Source organism: Equus przewalskii, chromosome 6 (genome assembly GCF_037783145.1).
Source record: "Equus przewalskii isolate Varuska chromosome 6, EquPr2, whole genome shotgun sequence".
Classification (NCBI taxonomy): domain Eukaryota; kingdom Metazoa; phylum Chordata; class Mammalia; order Perissodactyla; family Equidae; genus Equus; species Equus przewalskii.
The window spans coordinates 48,560,704-48,571,542 of NC_091836.1; the positions used below are offsets into that span (position 1 = coordinate 48,560,704).

The 10,839-nt window shown below is 43.6% G+C and overlaps 3 protein-coding genes across 8 annotated transcripts in view; 1 reads left to right on the plus strand and 2 right to left on the minus strand.

The window, feature by feature from the left end:
• The window catches only part of LOC103545992 (zinc finger protein 709-like), a 515,885-nt gene that overhangs the window by 478,709 nt on the left and 26,337 nt on the right, over positions 1-10,839 (minus strand). The window lies entirely within an intron of this gene.
• The window catches only part of LOC103564867 (zinc finger protein 709-like), a 308,739-nt gene that overhangs the window by 271,558 nt on the left and 26,342 nt on the right, over positions 1-10,839 (minus strand). The window lies entirely within an intron of this gene.
• Positions 1-10,839, plus strand: part of LOC103544955 (zinc finger protein 709-like) — a 381,325-nt gene that overhangs the window by 236,322 nt on the left and 134,164 nt on the right. The gene's annotated exons all lie outside the window — the stretch shown is intronic.

The window sequence follows — 10,839 nt, forward strand, 5'->3', positions numbered from 1 at the left end:
CTTTCCTCCACATTTGCCTTAGAATGTCCAGGAAGCTTTGTTACTGCTGAAGGCCTTGTTCTCTGAATGACATCTACAAGATTGAACACAAAGGAGCTATTTTTTATTTACTGACCTGTAGAGGTTAGGAATCCTCTTTGTTTCCAAAGCATGCCGAAATCATGAGCTGCTCCAAAGGCACATCTGCTGTCAGCACAGATATTAGCAGTTTTCCCTTTGGCTGGATAACAGGCTCAGGCTAGGGCCATAAGTTCAGAGGTAGGTGTTGGTGAAACACCAGCTTCTATTGTTTCTATTGAAGACAGAGTTGCATATCCTACCTTATATTTGATATTTTCATCTTTTAGAGAAGACTCATCAGGAAAGCAAACTACATCAGCATTTTCAAGTGAGCGTTCTTATAAATCCAGCCTGGGGAACAATAATTGGTTTGTCAAAGTCAGAAAGTCATGAGATGTTTCATCAAAAGGCAAAGGGAGGAAAGTGGCAGGACTGAGGGAATGGCAATTAGTAAGAGTGACATTTGGTGAAGATAGAAGAAATAGCTCATAGGGAGTTAGTCTGCTGGCGGAGAGGTGCTGACTATCATGAGTTACAAATGGCTTCCATTGAGTAGGGCACATAAATAGAGGAGGGTTGGTGACATTTAGGCACTGGTGCCATTAGTCCCATTCAAGGTAGAGTGCTTGAGTCACCTGGCTAGTAGCACACCTGGTGGCATTTGGGGTGCAGCCCCTCTAGGGTTGACTTCCCTCTCGGGCTGCACCGTGCCCCCATCCAGGGTTGCAGTCACAGGTGAGGGCTGTGTGGTTCCAACAGCTTTCCAGGGTTGCCTCTCTGGGGTGGAGGAGAAGCCCATGGCCCAGATGGCACAAAGGCACAGAAGAAGTCCAGCAGTGAGCAGTCACATTTTATGCTTTTTTCTCTGCCCACGGCTGCCCTGTGTGAAGATTATGGGGCTGTTGCGAGTCAGGAGCTCATGGGTGGCAAAGTCGGGTAGGGCCACATGTTGTGGCCATATTGCCATGCTGTCATCTCCTAGTGTTGCTGCTGTTAACCGACCTGAGTGCCTCTTCTCCCTTTTAGTGACCCACACCATTCCTTCACTGGGTCTGGATACAATTATTGCCACTTCCTGTGGGGAGGGATGGTTAGGAGAAATGAGCCGCCACTAAAGCCACTAAACACTGGACTTTCAGCTGGTATTTGCAGACCAAGTGGGGAAGTGTGGCCCAGCAGCAGCATAGTGGGTCTGTGTTCTTCTAATGGGCCAGGACTGTATATGACCAGGGGTCATAGCTAACCAGCTGTCCCTGACTGGGCTGCCAATGAATACTGGAAGACAAAATGACTGACATTTTTCGGCCAGCACAAAGGCATAGTGGTTAAGTGTGCAAGCTCTGCTTCAATGGCCTGGGGTTCTCTGTTTCAGATCCTGGGCGTGGACCTACACACTGCTCATCAAGCCATACTGTGGTGGCATCCCACATAAAATAAAGGAAGATTGGCAACAGATGTTAGCTCAGGGCCAATCTTCCTGACCAAAAAAAAGAAAAGAAAGACGCTTGACATTTTCAATGTGTAAGGGGACTCAAAATTGTTTCGACAGAATATTGTCCCATAAGATGAAGGCGTCAGGTTCCCCCATGACAATCATCCGCAGCATGGCTGGGGGAGACCAGTTGGTGTCAGAATGATGGCCGTGTGGCCTAGAGTTTAAAGTGATGAGCACCCCTGGCAGCAAGGAAGCCCATTTAGGAGTCTGTTTACCTCCTGGAAACTTAATGAGCCAGAATTTTCCAAGACCACGGTGGCATTCAGAAACACCAGAGACCTCTGCCTCATAGGGGAGATGAAAGTTCCACTGGATGCCCTGTTGGAGAGCCCAGTGTTGGGTTACAAGGGCCGTAAAATGAGATCCTTTATGTAAGTGGGGGGATAAAATCCCCTACTATTATCACATTGCTGTCAATTTCTCCCATGAGAGCTGCTAATGGGTGCTGTATATATTTGAGTGTTCCCGTGTGGGTGCACATAGATTATTAACTGTTATGTCTTCCTGATGGGTTAGCCCCTTTATCAGTATATAATGTCCATCTCTGTTGTTACTGTTTTGGGTTGGAGTCTGTTTGTCTGATGTCAGCATGGCCACACCCCCTTTCTTTTGGCTGCCATTTGCCTGGAGGCTCCTCTTCTGCCCCTTCACTTTGAGCCCGTGTTTGTCTTTAGAGCTGAGCTGAGTGTCCTGGAGGCAGCGGAGAGTTGGGTCATGTCTTTTACTCCACGTGGCCACTCTGGACCTTTTGACTGGTGATGTCAATCCATTTACATTTAGGCTGATTATTGACCTAGGAGGACTTACCGGTGCCATTCTGTCTTTTGTTTTCTAATTGCTCTATATCTCCATTTTTTCTTTTCCCTTGTGTTTCTGTCTGCCATTTTACTTTGTGGTTTCCAATGACGTTTTTCTCAGTTTCCTCTTTTTTAATGCTTTGTTCCTCTGCTCTAAATTTTTGTTTTCTAGTTACCATGAGATTTGTATAAAACATGTCATAGACAAAATAGACTTTTCTGCTAATAGTTTACCTTCATTTGCCTATACTGTTTCCATGCTTTTCCTGCTTCCCTTTTATGTTTTCTTGTCACAAATTATCCCAATTTACGTTGTGAGTTCATTACCAAATTGAAGCAGCTATAGACATTTTTAATTATTTTTTATCCTTTAATCTTTATAATTAAGTGTTTCACACCCTATTCTGAAATACCTGTGCAATTTTCTGGTTCTATTTATCACCTTACTCAAAGTTTTGAGTGATTTTGCTTTTCCACTTCAGGTGGAAGAGCTCCCTTCAACATTTCTTGTAAGGCAGGTCTAGTGGTGGTGAACTTCCTTAGGTTTTCTTTGTCTGGGAAAGCCTTTATTTCTCCCTCATAGCTGAAGGATAACTTGGCTGGATAGAGTATTCTTGGCTAGCCGTTTTATCTTTCAATATTTTGAATATGTCATTGCACTCTCTCCTGGCCTGCAGAGTTTCTGCTGAGAAATCTTCTGATGGTCTAATTGGGATACCTTAGTAGGTTACTGGCTTTTTTCCTTTGCTGGCTTTTAAATTCTTTATCACTGACTTTTGACAGTTTTAATAGAATGTGTCTTGGAGAAGGCCATTTTGCATTGAGATAACTAGGGAGTCTCAGCCTTGTGGACTTGTATGTCTACTTCAGTCCACAGATTTGACAAGTTCTCGGCTATTCTTTCCTTAAATAAGTTCTCTGCTCGCTTCTCCCCATTTTCTCCTTTTGGAATTCCCACTACCCTTATGTTGCCTTTTCTAGCAGTCAGTTCTCATATAGAGTTTCTTCATGTTTAAAACAATCTTAGTTCTCTCTCCTTTTTCACATGAATCATTTCTAGATTTCTACCTTTGATTTTTTTTTTTTAGGAAGATTAGCCTAGAGCTAACATCTGGCACCAATCCTCCACTTTTTGCTGAGAAAGACTGGCCCTGAGTTAATATCCATGCCCATCTTCCTCTATTTTATACGTGGGACGGCTACCACAACATGGCTTGCCAAGTACTTCCATGTCTGCACCCAGGATCCAAACCAGCAAACCCTGGGCCGCCGAAGCAGAATGTGCAGCTTCACCATTGCGCCAGTGTGCCCACCCCTGAGCTTTTGAATTCTCTCTTCCATATGGTCTACTCTATTTCCAATGATTTTTCTTACATTCTTCATCTCATTTGTTGAGTTCTTCAGCTCCAGAATTTGATTTTAATTAATATTTATTTATTTATATTTTGTGAGGAAGATTAGCCGTGAGCTAACTACTGCCAGTCTTCTTTTTTCCTGAGGAAGCCTGGTCCTGAGCTAACATCCGTGCCCATCTGCCTGTAATTTATATGTGGGCCGCCTACCACAGCATGGTGTGCCAAGCACGCCATGTACGCACCAAAGATCCGAACCTGCAAACCCCTGGCCGCCGAGAAGCAGAACATGTGAACTCAACTGCTGGGCCACCGGGCCGGCCCTCATTCTCTCTTTAGAGTTTCAATCTTTTTGGTAAAGTATTCCCGATCATTAATTATGTACCTGACCTCACTGAACTGTCTCTCTGAGTTTTCTTGTAGCTCTTTGAGTTTCCTCATGACAGCTATTGTGAATTCTCTATCAGATACATCACAACTTTCTGAGAATTTCTTTAGTGTCTGGAGAATTGTCCTTTTCTTTTTGTGACACCATGTTATGATTTGTCATGATTCTTTATGCGTTGTTCCTCTGCCAGCACAATTGAAGTGAACACCTTTATTATTTAGGTGTAGCTTTGTTTACTTTGATTCTAACAGTTCAACAGACGGGTATTTAGAGGACTGTCTTTCTTTTCCAAAAGTGGCCCTATAGCACAGGAAAAAACAATGAATTTGGGGGAGTTTCCTAAGAATGGAGGCATGAATGTTTTGGACTCTCAGACTAGTCCACACGTTGGCAAATTCATCCCTAAAAGTTTCTGTGTTCCTAGAGGTGGCTGGTTGCAGTCACTTCTCCTCCCAGTAAGTGGTAATCCTCTATATTCACCTGTCTCTCATTTTGAGGTCATTGGTTGCCATGTCATCTCAAGTCACTGATGGATCTAGGAAGAGGTGCTGCTTTTCAGGTTCGTCAGTTTTTTTCTTGTGAAGATGAGAATCACCACTCAGACTCTTCATATCAGAAAACAAATCATCCATTCACTTCTGTTGCTCTGTATTTTCCCTTGGGAGACTACATCATTTTCATTTACTTATCTACTGCTAAAGCCATGTGGGTGGTTCCAAAGTTTTTCTTTTCTCACCAGTACATGTAAAAATCTTATCATGTAGGGATCTCTGCATTTGGATTTCTTATTCTCATCTTTTAAGAACTCCCTACACTGACCTCCTGTGCATTATGACAATGACATTTTCCATGAGTTACCTTCTGTTTCATCATTGCCATTTTAGGGGTAGGATTAATACTCTACCTTCAGACCAGACGTCAGGACTATGTTGCCACATGCATTAAGTTAATACAAAAGTTTATTACTCCAGGGGCTGGCCCTCTGGCCGAGTGGTTAGGTTCGCGCGCTCCGCTGCAGGCGGCCCAGTGTTTCGTTGGTTCGAATCCTGGGCGCGGACATGGCACTGCTCATCGAGCAACGCTGAGGCGGCATCCCACATGCCACAACTAGAAGGACCCACAACAAAGAATATACAACTATGTACCGGGGGGCTTTGGGGAGAAAAAGGAAAAAAATAAAATCTTTAAAAAAAAAAAAAAGTTTATTACTCCAAAATGCTTTCTACAGATAGTAGGGCGAAGGGAAGCTTGTTCATGTGGCTTGTGCAAAGGATCACAGGCTGGCCATTTAACAAGTGTAGGTTTAGAGGCTTCAGGCTTTACAGGTCTGAGCCTCCCATCTGCAGACACAAATGGCAAAGGGGCACATGTCAACCTTCATAAGTTGTTTACCATTGTGATCCTAACAGGGTGAGCAGGCGTATACAGCTGATTGAGAGTCAAATGTCCAAAATGAGGTCAGTGTCTTTATTAGTGTTCAATCCTGAGGCTGGTTGACTGCATGATGCCACTACTCAAATAAATTTGATTTGAATATTAACAGCTATGTGAAAAGTGCAAACATACTATGTTTGAGGTGACAAAGCCTCGAAAAACCATTTGAATCGAGTCATCCAAATGTGTGGAGGGATCTAGAAACATGTAAGAAGGGTTCCTGTTCAAATATTTAAGTGATATTAGTTTAATCTGTTGTCTCATTGTTGTGTTAATCCTGCCACATTCCTCCCCACAAACCACAGGCAGCCCTCTTAAGAGGAAGAGAGCTCTGCCTGGATGCATAATAAATACTTCAAAGCCAACCAATCAGCACCTACCACGGCTGCCAGGGGGTTTTCCTTCAGGGAGACATCTCAAACACTAGCTGTCTCCTACACAAATTTTGAGTGTTTGGGACATTTCTTGATTGGCAGGAAGGATGTTTGATGAATGACTTCATGTGCTACCAGGTCACTACCAGTGACTCCCATGACAATGAGCACATGAGTGCAAATGGTAGGAAAACAGCACATCTGTATGTGATGAGCCAGAGGGGATTTGAAGGAGGTGCCCCAAATGAAGTATCGACACGCAGGGCACACAGTCCACAGGTGATGTGAGGGGAAGACTTGGCAGTGGGATACGACAGTGGTGGACAGGGTGCACTGTTACAATGAACCAGAGACCTGTAGGAGTGACCATTCTGTCAGGAATGTCCAGCAGGGAAAGGTCCCTAACTATCAGGTGCCAGTGAGCCTGACAATGACAGCAAAGCAATGAGCCCCGAAGACTGGGACTGAGTCTAATCAATGCCTCCAACAGCAGGAAGGCCCATTGAGAAGAAAGCAAATTGGCCTGAGGAGGCCATTAGACCATTCCAGGAAGGGGGTAGCCTGTGGTGGCACAAGAGGTTAAATGTCCACTGAACAACTTTTTCGAGAGCCCAGTACTTCCTCTTCAGAATTGAGCTGATAATATCAATAAATCTGGAACATCTTGGCAAGTCCCTGCATTTTGGCTTCAGCAGGCTAATGTACGATGGCATGAGTGATTTGTCCATATCAAGTTCTACCATGGTCTGAGCACAGCAAGGAGCCCCGGGGATGGGGGGACTGGCCTACCAGGTCTACTTGCCATCAGCTGTACTGATCCCTTCCTCATCCTGGAAGGTATGCCCATTGATGATATTACCAGTGACTTGCTTTTTCACATCAGCTTCACTGGTCCATCACTGGGTTAACCACAGCAGAGAAGGGAAATCACTTGAATTCTGCCTAGACTCTAAAGTTAGAGGTCGGTAAGTGGTTTCACATTATGTGGGACCATAAGGTAAAGGTTAATGCCATCTGGTCTGAGGCGTTGATATTTGTCTCAGAAATTTAAGTCAATTCATCACCCCCAGCAATAAAAATCAGCCTCTGCAGACTGAGGTTTCATAAGGGCAGAGTAAGGAGTGGCCAGATTTGTAGTTGGATATCTGCGAGGCAAGATATCCCCAGAATTCTCTAAGACATAGAGGGAAACCTTGGATAAGGGGATGGTGCTAATGGTGGGACCAACAGCTAGATCATGGGTAACGGCCCAGGATCTGTAAAAGTGTACAGACGGGTTGGATACTGGGCCAAGAAAGTGGGTACTGCTAACATGACTGCTGTTTGATCACTCTGAGGCTTCAGTGCATTCTTTGATCAAGGACGGCTTGTCTGATTTAGCGACAAAAGGCAGCATCTCTGCAGTGGACTCTGTCCGGTGTGGTGGTGCACACTGTCCATAAAGTTTATGAACACCCTGGTCACCCATGTGCTCCTCAGTGACTCTCAAAGTGGTCACTATGTCTAAAATGAGAACGATCTCCTCAGAATTGATTACATCAGAGAACGGAACATTCCTGACTGCTCATGGGATATTCCAGAGCAGCAATGTTTGGCTCCATGCTGTAAATACCCATCTCTTTGATAAGGAGGCTTTTGACTAGAAAGCCTGGGGGGTCCTGCATTCAGGACCAAAGCCAAAGGGGAAGCTGGCTTGGAGCATCCTCCACTGAGGCCCTGGAAGGGACTCCATTTACATAAAGACTATGTCAGTTGCCAGCAGTGGTTTCTCTAATTGTGTGCAGCACCCTGTGAAGAGAATATTTCTGGTACAAGAATGCCTTGGGTAATTTATGTCCACCATGGGGGTTTAGAGATGCTTTGATGATCAGTGAGAGGCTGCTAAGGCATCTTTGAGAAGGACTGTGGGGAGGGGGACACTAATGCAATGTTATTTCAAACATTCCAGAGCTTTTGTTTCTCAATTCAACATAAGTCAATCTCTAAGTATCGTGTGAATAAGCAAGCAAGCACATATGATAAATTTGAGATGGCTGTGTCACTGTGGCTGAGAGAATGTGCTCATGGCATGGTTTCTACCACTGCTTCTGTCACCCTCTCAGCTCACAGCCCCCTCCTGTTGCCTCAGAGAAAATGTACAGAGTGGGACATGTGTGGATTTCTAAAGATTTTTCCAAGTGAGCAGGCACAGAGTAGGCTTGAGTGGGGAAATGAAGAGCTGGAGATGGTCTATGGATGGCAGTGAGATCTGATGATGCTGCACGGGAATAAGGATGTCCCAGGCAGCCTCTGCTTGGGATGCACTTTCATGTTTTAGACCGTGGTATTTCCAAAGACCTGTCAATGAACCTGATTTACACTCAAAGACAGAGTCTGGGAGCACTTTCACGTCACTCCTGTTATGTGTATGAGCTAAGGGCAGGTGCAACCCAAGGGGGTGTTTTCATAATGATGACAGGGTTGCAAAACAGGCCTGTTGAGGACTGAGTCCTTGTTGTCAGTCCTGCAACCTTCCTGAGAAGGACCCCACAGTGGTGGAAAGATCTGAACAGATTAAAATGCAGGTTCAGGAGACCTTCACACTCTTCTATCACGTGAAAGCAATTGTACTATTCATTTTCTAGTAATCATACATAATACATATCTAAAGATACATAAAATACTTCAGGTGGTCTCATGAGTTTTCACAAATGTATAGGAATACTGCCACCAAAAGATGAAAAACAACCCATCACCTCAAAAGAACAATTCTGTGGTGTCCATTGGAACGAAACCCCTCCAATTCATAAGTTTACACTAAAAAAAGGGAAAACATTCTGTTCCCCTTGCTGTTTTAAACCTCGAAGCTGTTACTCCTTCTCCCCAAGTTTCCACATCATGTGCCGTACATCTAAGCATATGGAAAGGAAACCTGTGATCAGCTACCTGGGCTCCACACTGCATGGCTTGTGGGGGATGCTGAAACGGTACCAGCAAGAACACAGTCTCGGAGAAGGAAAGGCTTCAGAGTGGCACAGTGGTCCTATTTCCCTGGCTGGGTTTGCACTGTCTCACAATATCCCTAAACTAAAAGGCCTCAGCTGAGTCTAAAGGACATATTGAAAATGTTATGTAGGATACCAAGAAGAGAATTTATCTATTTAAATGAGGTACTTCATAGTAAAGAGTGTGCAATACACCATAGGAAATACATCGGTGTTTTGACTGTAAGTAGGAAAGGCAAAGCTGTTCCAGAGGACCAGGAGCTGGCTGCATCCACTGCAAGGCCAGTCTTACCCTGCTGAAGAGAAAAGGGTCTGATAGCTTGGTCATTAAAAGTACACAGTTTCCAAGACAAAACTAAGAGTATTTTGTGACCATAGAGGTAAAAATGATAAAGGATAAAAGCCCAAATCCTAAAAATGACTCTTGTCCTTGTTCTTACTAAAATGACGGACTGCAACTTCTTAAACATTAACTTTCCTTCAATCTATTGTTTTTGCCTTCGAGAAAACAATGATTCGGTTCACAAAACAAAAGGTTTACAAAAGATAGAATTAAGTTTACCTCCTCACATCACTGAAGACAGAAAATAATCTGCCTCCTTGAATAGCAGTCCAACACACAAACAGAGGCCAGAATCTTGTGAGAAGTCCTTTGAGCACCGTTACCGCTACACCTCAAGGTGCTTTCGGTCTGTGGTCATTCTTACTAGAATTCCTGACACGCCTCTCTGACTGCAGGCGCAATCCTGCAGGTCACCGGAAGAGGGCACTGAAAAAAAACCTGATTGTTAACTTTTGGCTTAAAAATTAATGAGGAATTATTTTCATGACAATAACTGTAACTGTCAAATAATAAGAAATAGTTTGCCTGGGGAAGAAATCCCTGAATTGGTCTGCACATGATAAAACTGACTCAAAATGGATAATGATGAAATGAAGGACATTACAAAATATATCTGAAAATCCATGATCAAAAATGGATATTAATACTCTGTAAAAATGAAATCCACACTAATATTTATTAACATAGAATGGACTGGATCAGTCGATAAAATACATCAATGAAACAACTAGAGAAGTGCTCATTTCCCAAACTGATGGTCGGTCTTATTGACGTACACTCAAAGGTTAGTGAGAACACATCAACAGAATGCATTCAACCTACAAGTAACAGGAAACACAGAGTCTTCTCCATGTGAGAAAGGTGATTCTTCTCACACGGAAGAGCTGGGTGAAGGCAGCCGCTGCACAGGAAGCAGAGAAACAAACTCACAGGTTGTTCTTTTTATGTCCCATTGGAGATGCCATGTGAAGCAGGAAAATGTGCTCACTAGCACAGAATTCACAGGAAGTACACTCTTGGATAAACTTGCCACACAAATTTTTTTCGAACTGTTTAATAGTACAGAAAATAAAAACAGGCTCCTCCACCCACCATCCCCAAAAAGGAGCTTTCTCTAAAACATGGACAATGTGTACAATGAATTAGGCACATGCAGGAACTCTAATACAAGGCCAGTAAGAAAATCACAACAAATACAAAGTGCCACTTTTCCGTAGCCCTCTAACATAGAACAATTAAAACATTGTTAAAAAAAACTAAAGATAAAATATTATTAACTGATTTAAGGGAAAAGCACTACCTATGAATCTTATTTACTATTTATGAAGGATGACTAGCAGACTCATCTCACCTCAATATTCATTTCTTTTTTTAATATATTTTTTTCAAAGATTTTACATTTTCCTTTTTGTCCCCAGACCCCCCGGTAGATAGTTGTATATTCTTGCTTGTGGGCCGCCCTGTTGTGGCATGGGGGAGGCTGCCTCAGCGTGGTTTGATGAGCAGTGCCATATCCGTGCCCAGGATTCGAACCAATGGAACAATGGGCCGCCTGCAGCAGAGCACGCGAACTTAACCACTCGGCCACGGGACCAGCCCCTCAATATTCATT